The following is an 8,932-nucleotide window of genomic DNA, read 5'->3' on the forward strand; positions in this document are numbered from 1 at the left end:
GCGTCAAACCTCGCCCTTACCAGAAACAGCTCAGGGAGGGTGCAGCCATTTCCCAGACAACACCTGCAGGACTGACTTCCTTCTGGTTGGTCGAACCTCCTGTCCTGATGTTATACCCAGGGTTTTTATATAAATAGATCATTAATTTGACCTGATTGATCCTCAAATAATATACTACTTTAGAGAGAGAGAGAGATTTTAGTTGTTCCACTTATTGGTTGCTGCTTGTATGTACTCTGACAGGAGATCAAACCTGCTACCTTTGCATATGGGAACCATGCTCTAACCCAGTGGTCGGCAAACTGTGGCTCGCGAGCCACATGTGTCTCTTTGGCCCCTTGAGTGTGTCTCTTCCACAAAATACCGACTTCAGCGCATGGACCATGAAGTTTTAATAGCACTGTACATGCATGCCCGCACGTGGTATTTTGTGGAAGAGCCACACTCAAGGGGCCAAAGAGCTGCATGTGGCTCACGAGCCACAGTTTGCCGACCACTGGACTAGCCTTATCCTAATGATAATTGATCCTGGTAGCCTAATGTATACCAGATACTGTGCCTTGAATATTTGTCTTATTTAAAATTACAGCAAGCTTACTAGTAAATTGAGCTTCAGAAAGCTTAAATTGCCAAGGTGATATAATAAGCAACAGGACTGAGATTGGAGGCCACGTCAGTTTGTTTCCAAATCCCTTGCCATTTCTACCCACAGCAGGTTGCTTTCTGAGCTATGTATTAAAAGCACAACACACACTGGCCATTAAAAGTAGTATTTCTGGCAAATTCTAAGCAAGAATAACATGCATGACAAGGCTCTAGTTTTTAGATGGTGCTGGTGCCACAAAAATGCAAACAAGAAATGTGGGGGGATATTGGGATAATTTCTTGATAATGGGAAGAGTATTACATGTAAAAGATCTGCTTTTATTTGAAGGGTCTACTTGTTGGGTTATCTGGTCCTCCCCAGTCCCCACCCCCAAAAGCTGTGGAGTGGAGCCTGAGCTTTTGTGTTCTGAGCAGCCCTCCCGCTGCATTTTCTACAGTTGTGCATCTGTGATTGTGGTGCAACCTGGGAGGCAGCTGCTCTCCTTTGCTTTGCCCTTGGAGACATTGCCCTGTCATCTAGAAGAATGAAATGGTTGCTATGGTTGCTGCGGCGGCGGCGACAATGTTGAGCTCTAAGTTGACTGGAGTCTCTGTGGAAAGAGCGGGATTCTATTTGGCACAGATGCAGTTGCTCATTATATTCTGCAGGTAGAGTCACCGTGGCATCCTTGGTTATATTCCATGGACTCTATGATGTGTATAGAAATAGAATGTGAATAAGAGGCTGTTTGTTTAGGTAAAAAGCATCTTTCCTGTAACAACTTTTAGTTCTTGGGTGATGCCAGGTAGCTCTTATTAAATTTAGTGAGGCGGCGTGGGTCAACTCTTCAAAGTTCATTTACATAAGCCTCTTTTAGCTTTGCGACAGTTTCTTTTTGAGGTATGGATGCTGAATAGCAAAACATTATTAAGCGCTTTTCAAATGGCCATTAAATGCCAACAGCCACCACCACTTGGTGAGGACACTAAGTGGAGAGGAGGTAGGCAGTCGCCACTTGTATATATGTTTGGATTCTTACACGGTGAGCCCAACCTAAGTAATGCTGTAATCAGTGTTAGTTCAGTTAATCAATCTTGAATTAAAATAGGTGTTTCAAAACTTTGTGGGAATAATGCAACATAAAAATAGTTTGTGTCCAGAAGTATATCATGTCTGAAGTATAAAATAGTTTGCTTTATTTTTAAAAGTTGAACTTCAGAACATCTTCTTATGAGAGGTCACTCAAATGTAATCAACCTAACCTGAAGTTCAGATTGACTGTATTTTTAATTCTGTTGTTAGTTTTATTTCCTTACTTAATTAAAATCTTATATTCGTTTTATTGTGGTAGAGATTGAATATTTTTTAGCTAGTCACAAAAAAGCCAATATCTTATTTTATTATTATCATCATCATTATCGTTATTTTTATCTACAAATACTCCTTTATTCTACCTTAGAGGAAAATTGTTTTTTAAAGATTTATTGAGAGCTGTTAACACACACACACACACACATACACACACACACACACACAAAACTGAGATTAAAATGTAACAGTCAACTTATTGAATATTTATTTAAAATACTGTACAGACAGAACTTTCTAATGGGCTATAATTCTTATCACAAACACTCCAGAGCATTTTACCATATCTGGTGTTTGATGTATACAATTGTTTTTATGTCTTTTCCCACTTATGAGGCTGAAAAATCCTGATGAACATGGTTATCTTTGATGTTTTTATAAACGCAATAAAACCTAGAACAGTGTCTTGTAAATACTGGCACCTAGAAAGAAGAAGACAGTAAACAAGGGCTCTAAAATAAGTATTCATTTAAATGCTTTTTTTGTAATGAATGTTAATGTGAGGTCATATTTTGCTGTTCCAAAGGTGGTTGTAATCACCTCTTGTTTCCTGCCTTTTTAAATTACTGCTACTCATAGTACCCAATAACACAAACTATTACCAGCAGTGACAAGATAAGGAACTTGCACAAGGATATAAATTAGTCCCTTTCTCAAAACATGGCTCCCTTCAGGGCTACACACACACACACACACACACACACACACACACACACACACACACACACACACTTCTACCAGAGAAACGTCAGCTAGACCAAACAGTGTGATGAATGATAGGTGTTCTAGCACAAGTTCCTTAACCCATTGTTGACCAGCAACAGTTTGCAGATGGCACAGGTCCATGGACCAAGCTTGGAGTACCATTGCCCTTTTTTTAATTTATTAAATTTATTGGGGTGACATTGGTTAATAGGATTACATAGGTTTCAGGTATACATTTCTATAATACATGATCAATATATTGCTTTGTGTGCCTACCACTCAAAGCCAGATCATCTCCCATCACCATATATTGGGTCCCCTTTATCCTTTACTACCCCACCACCTCCTTCCCTCTGGTAATCATCATACTGTTGTCTGTGTCTGTGAATTTCAGTTTTCTGTCCCACATATGTGTGAAATCATATGGTTCTCAGCTTTTTCTGACTGATTTCACTTAGCATAATATTTGTTGCAAATAGCAGTACACTTCATCTTTTCTTATGGCTGAGTACTATTCTATTGTGCATATGTACCACATGTTCTATTATATGGCTTTAAAGGGCCAGAGAGACTTTTGATACCAGGTCTTCCTATGTTGGTGTGGGGTGTTAGTAAGAAAGGAAGTCTTACCATTGCTTTTCTCTCAAGCTAGGTATTTTCAGGTGGGGCATTCTCCTATTAGTTGGTGCTGTTTGGAGATGTCTGCCTAGAATCTTGCATTTCATAAGACTTTATCCAGTTGCTAGGTTTCTTCCAAATGCTCTGCTAAAGCTGCCGCATCCCTAAATGATCAGCGCTGGCACTGACTTCAGCAGTGGCCTTGACTTTTAGAGTATCATGTGCTGACAGAAGAGCGTGCCTCACCAAAACAGTATCAGGACAGTGTTCAGGCATCAGGCCTATGAGTGTGTTCCTCCCATGCAATCCTCCTCACACTTGCCTTTCATCTTCCTCTGCCACTGACTTCTGTCTGACAACTCATCCTGATGAAGGGACTGGCAGAATAGTTGGGTGCAGCTCAGCTGAGTGCCTTCAAAGTGAGTGAGGGCAAGGGAACGCGTTACTGTGTCTCTCCACTGCTTGGGGTGTCTACTGATAAGGTCCCTTTCACCTGTCTGATTCATGTTATTACAACTATTCTCCTGCCACTCTCCCCGCATGTGTGCTACTCCGTGCAATCAACATTTAAGTGGCAGTTCCTCAAGACTCAGTCCCTGGCTTGCTCCTCTCCTCAGTTTGTTCTCCCTGCACTGCAGATGGATGTAGGTGAGATTTCCTGAGGACTCCCAAATGTGCATCTCCAGCCCAGGCCACTTCTCTGAGCCCAAGATCTGTGTGTGTCATTGCAGATTCAACATTCTCCACATTTGTGTCCAATTTCACACTTTAAACGTTCGATCTAAACTCATGACTTTGTAACACCCCCTCCTCCCTTCTATAGCCCTTCCCGCAACAACAAAATCACAGATTTGGTCTCCTCTGAGTCCTCTTCATGAGAAAAGTACCATTATCCACTCAGTTTCATAGCCTGGGAGTCCACCACCTTCTCTCCCTCACCCTCTGTACTTGAGTGCCCACATCATACCAGTTCTGACTCTTAAAGGTCTCTCCTTAATAAGGCTTTAAAGGTCCGGCATGATCTGGTTGTGCCTCACTCACCATCTCCAGCCATTGTCACCATCTGCCATGTACGGGCACCTCTTTGTCTCTTGGGTGGACCTTCCCACACTAAAGCCCTAACCAGAGATCCCAGTTGCTAAAGTGCCCTCTTCCTGGCTACTGCCCTCCATCCTTCTGATTTCATGTTAAGGCTCGTGTCCTTAGAGGAGCCTTCCCATGATGTTCAGGTGAGGTCAGTCTCCATGGTATAAGCTCTTAAGGGCTACATGGCTCCCTCAGAAGAGCTTTGGTCCCATAAGAATAGGACCATGTTTTTGCTTACAGCCCAAGGCATGCTCTTGACAATTATTTGTCTAGTGAATGAATGACAAAGAATTACCAGGCACTGTGTCAAGCATTTTACATATATTATCTCACTTAATCCTCAAAACAGTGCTCAGACAGTTTAAGGAGCTTGCCACTCTGAAGCAAGGCACAGTGGGGGAGTCACTCAACATCCAAGTCTAGTAGAGTGCCTGCTACATAGGAAGTGCTCAGTTAATGTTTAACTAAACAATAAGGGTCTACACATTTTGTATAGTCAAGACCTCATTATATAACTAAAGATGCTTCCTATTAAAAGTGTGGGGGTTGCTGAGAAGAGGGGCAGGGATGGGGAAATGTTGACAAGAGATAGGAAAAAAGCTGGGTCCCAGCAAAGGCTATTTCTGCTCCTAACCCTGGCTTTCTCGAGGAAGAAATGGTTGCTGCTGTGTAGTTTTATTAATAATAAAGTTGTGGCGTTAAAGAGAAAGACGCAGAGCTTCTTCTCATAAGGGAGATTCATGGAGAGTATGAAGAGACTTGCCTTTTATGGGTGCAAATTTCCTTACGGTAGTTTCTTTTTTAAAAAAAAAATATTCTCTTAAACTATAAGCTTGGGGAACTGTAGAATTGGATCAGCAGATTTTGCTGCCAAACCTCTTAAATGACATTCCAAGTCCTCCCTCCACTGCTTCCTGAAATGGTGTGCCCTCCAGAGCCACACAGGTTTATTCTCCATCTCCGGGGCTTACAGCTTTTAATCAAACTGCTTTCAGCTCCTTTCCTCTCTACCATTTTAGTTCTTTTTAAACCCCATTTATTCACTCAAGAAATATTTACTGAGCACCCAGTATGTTCCAAGAAAGTTTTCCAATGTAGTGTTGGTAATGGCAATAAAGAAATGTCTTCCTTAAATGAATGTGTAGAGATGGTTGGCCCATGTTCCTTCTACGGAAATCCCTAAGGCAAGACCATATTACATTTCAGATCATCTCTAGGGGGCTTTGTAGATGGAGTCTTCTCATTATCTGTCCGAGTTAGAAACTATTTGGAGAAAGAAATTTTAGAAGAACTTGACCATTAGCCAAAAGATAGAATTTGCTCTTGCTGGAGAGAATCCTGAATCCTATCCCAATATAGTTGTTGGATATCCAAGCACAGAGAGTGTAAGACAGATTTGAGATGTGTAATTCACACTTTGGGCAAGGCTTCTGTATCCTAAGCAACACGGTACTTCATATGTTCCCGATCCCTCCTCCATGCGGAGCTGACTCATGCTAACCTTTCTGCTTTAGTAGCTAACTTTCCATTCCATGAAACTGAAATCTTTTCATTGCATTCTTTATTGGTAACCTTTAAGCGAAAACTAGGGCTTCTTGGTGTCAGTCTCTAAAGAAACCAACCTCTAAGATGTGGTATCATCTGTTGAATTAGGCAAGGAAAAGGCTAATTAGAACTGCAGTGCAACTGGAATGGTTCTCAAATGTTACCTAGCCTTCAGTGAGGATGTGGATATTCATTACCAGACTCATCAAGAATCTGTATCATAATTTTCATTAAAAATATTTTCCTAACAATGGCAGTATTTTGCCTCTAACAAATATTTGCTATGTATATGAGAGGGTTTTTTTGTTGGCTTTTTTTTTGTATATGAGTTTTATAAAATGTTACCTTTAAACTGTCGTAGCCTTGGCTAGTTTTTTTCTTCTTGTTGTTTTTTTAATATTTTTATTGATTTCAGTGAGGAAGGGAGAGGGAGAAAGAGATAGAAATATCAGTGATGAGAGAGAAACATTGATTGGCTGCCTCCTGTATGCCCCCTACTGGGGATCGAGCCCCAAATCCCTGGCATGTGCCCTGACCGGGACTTCCTGGTTCATAGGTCAGTGTTCAACCACTGAGCAACATTGGCCAGGTGCCTTGGCTAGTTTTAATGCTTCTTTGTTGGTAGAAAACTCAGTGATCATGAAACAACTAATAGTTACTACTACTGAGTGCTTCCTCTGTACCAGGCACTGTTGAATATTTTGAGCATATTATCTTGGTTAGTTAGTCCTTAAAGCACTCCTTTAAGGAACATGGTATTGTTCCCGAAATACATTTTTTTAAAACCTCTGAATTTTCAGAGATTAACTTACTGAGAGTCAGGACAGGAACGGGAAGATTTGGACTTGAACCAGTTCTATCTGCCATCAAAGCATTACTCTTTATAGGATGATGTTCTGGAACAGTGGTAAAATCTTGCATATTAAAACGCTTGAATAGGTTTGTGAAGATGTTTAAAATTGCTAAAATTTCTTATAAAAACATATTTGTGACACTGAGGTTCACTAACTTCTCATCTTTCAAATAAGCCACAGAAGTATTGATCTGACATAATGAAAGAGTTAGTGGAAGCTGTTGGGCCAGCTGGCACCTAAAAAAGCTAAGCCCAAAAAGGCTGCATATGACATTCTGGAAAAGGCAAAACTATGGAGACAGCCGAGAGAGCAGTGGTTGCCAGGGACTCAGGGGAGGGACAGAGGAATGAATAGGTGGAACACATATTTTTAGGGCAGTGAAACTATTCTGTATGTTACCGATGATAGTAGATATATGACATTATACATATGTCAAAACAAAACCCATACAATATACAAGAACAAGAGTGAACCCTAATGTAAACAGCGGACTTCAGTTAATAATAAGGTCTCAATGTTGGCTCATCAGTTGTAACAAATGTACCACCCTAATCTAAGATGTTAATAATAGAGGAAACTGGGGAGTGTGTGTGGGGTATTTATGGGGAATATCTGTACTTTTCCTTTAATTTTTCTGTAAACCTACAACTGCTCCAAAAAGTAATTCTCCAGCCTTTCCCTCCAATTTCAGGATTTCCTTCACTTTTAAAATTACTGACCCTAGGTCCTAAAGCATCAATCACATTTAAAATTTCACTGTCCTTCACCCCGCACCTGATCGTTTGCTCTCGCTGTGTGTGACCTTTTCCATATTTACTTTCCTTTTCCAGCTGCCAGTATGCAAGCTGCTGGAATTTGTTCTACCCACTCCCAGCCTGTCCTATATGTGGCCATCTGATTGCTCTTCTTGAAATGTGGCCTTGATTATATCAGTTCCCTGACCAAAAACCTTTGTCTGCGCCCCTCTCCCACCTCAGTTTCTCTGCCATCTGAATCAGGTGGCCTGTGCTCCATGAAATTTTGTTAGAAGCAGTGTTCCTTGAAATCAGAAGTGACCTCTATTGGCACATTGTTTATCACTTTGTTGACATTTGTTCTAATGATCTTGTATTAATACTGTGTTGCACTGTACTGGTCTCTCCTCTCCCCACCCAATTGGTCTATGTTGTTTGATGGCAAAGACTGTATTTTCCCTCCACCATTGTTTTTGAGTCACTGGAGTGCCTTGAATACAGTAGAAGACCCTCCAAGAATGCACTCAGCTGAATTCAATGTGTCTGTGTCCCCAGTCTCTTTATCCAGAGCTCTGCTGTTAGGTGAAGTGAAAGAGAAACCCATTGCCCATGTGACAGGCATTGTGAGACAGCACAAAAGCTGAGATGTTCCTGACATTAGAATGTTATAATTTATTGGTGTTTGTTTGCTGGCACATTTATTTGCTGTGGCCACTACTTTGGCTGCCCTACTGTGTCTTGAATTAAGAGTTTAGATCAGCTTTACCAGTTTTAACCAATACATTTTGAGCCAGACAGACATCTTTCCACATGCCTTTCCGAAAGAAATCCTTATTGCATTATAAATGGGCGCCTTTGCTATCTTTCCTGTTAGAAGATTGGAAATGACATATAAGTAATGCTGTTGGATTGATAACTATTTATATTCTTTGAAGATTGAGGAATCTTGTGACTATTTTGTCAAGTAATTCTTCTGAAAAAAATTTTTTTTAAATATTTTAAGGCTTAATTCCAGTAAAAGATGGTCAATAGAATGAAAACGAAGCAGGTCCCATGGTGTAATGGTTAGCACTCTGGACTTTGAAAACAAATGGCAGGTCATTATCTGAAGTAAAAGGTGTGATGAGAGAAATACTAAGTAGCTCAATTATTGCCTCCAACATTTCAGAATTCAGCTTGAAAAATAGTTGCCTGGAAAGATTATAGCTTGAGGACAGTGGTAAAAAGTATGCATCTATAGGACCAAATTTGTTTCTCATTTGCTTTCAAATTGTTTAAGCAAAGCACATTTCACCAAGTTGAATTTCAACTTGAGAGATGTCCAGATGTTAAATGGCAGGACTCCAAATACTGAATGTGCTGTGCTTTCAGGAAAATAGTCATCTTTTTGTTTTGTTTGGTTTTGTTTCTTTAAAAATAAAGGTCAAGAGAGATAT

General features: G+C 40.4%; 1 protein-coding gene and 1 long non-coding RNA gene across 2 annotated transcripts in view; both read left to right on the top strand.

The window, feature by feature from the left end:
• Positions 1–8,932, top strand: part of IQGAP2 (IQ motif containing GTPase activating protein 2) — a 240,154-nt gene that overhangs the window by 36,859 nt on the left and 194,363 nt on the right. The gene's annotated exons all lie outside the window — the stretch shown is intronic.
• LOC107184948 overlaps positions 5,043–8,932 on the top strand; it is a 16,116-nt gene continuing 12,226 nt past the window's right edge. Inside the window, exon 1 of the long non-coding RNA XR_001515853.1 lies at positions 5,043–5,055. This is a non-coding gene — a long non-coding RNA (uncharacterized LOC107184948). The remainder of the gene's footprint in view (positions 5,056–8,932) is intronic.

Source organism: Myotis davidii, unplaced genomic scaffold, assembly GCF_000327345.1.
Source record: "Myotis davidii unplaced genomic scaffold, ASM32734v1 scaffold44, whole genome shotgun sequence".
Taxonomy (NCBI): Eukaryota; Metazoa; Chordata; class Mammalia; order Chiroptera; family Vespertilionidae; genus Myotis; species Myotis davidii.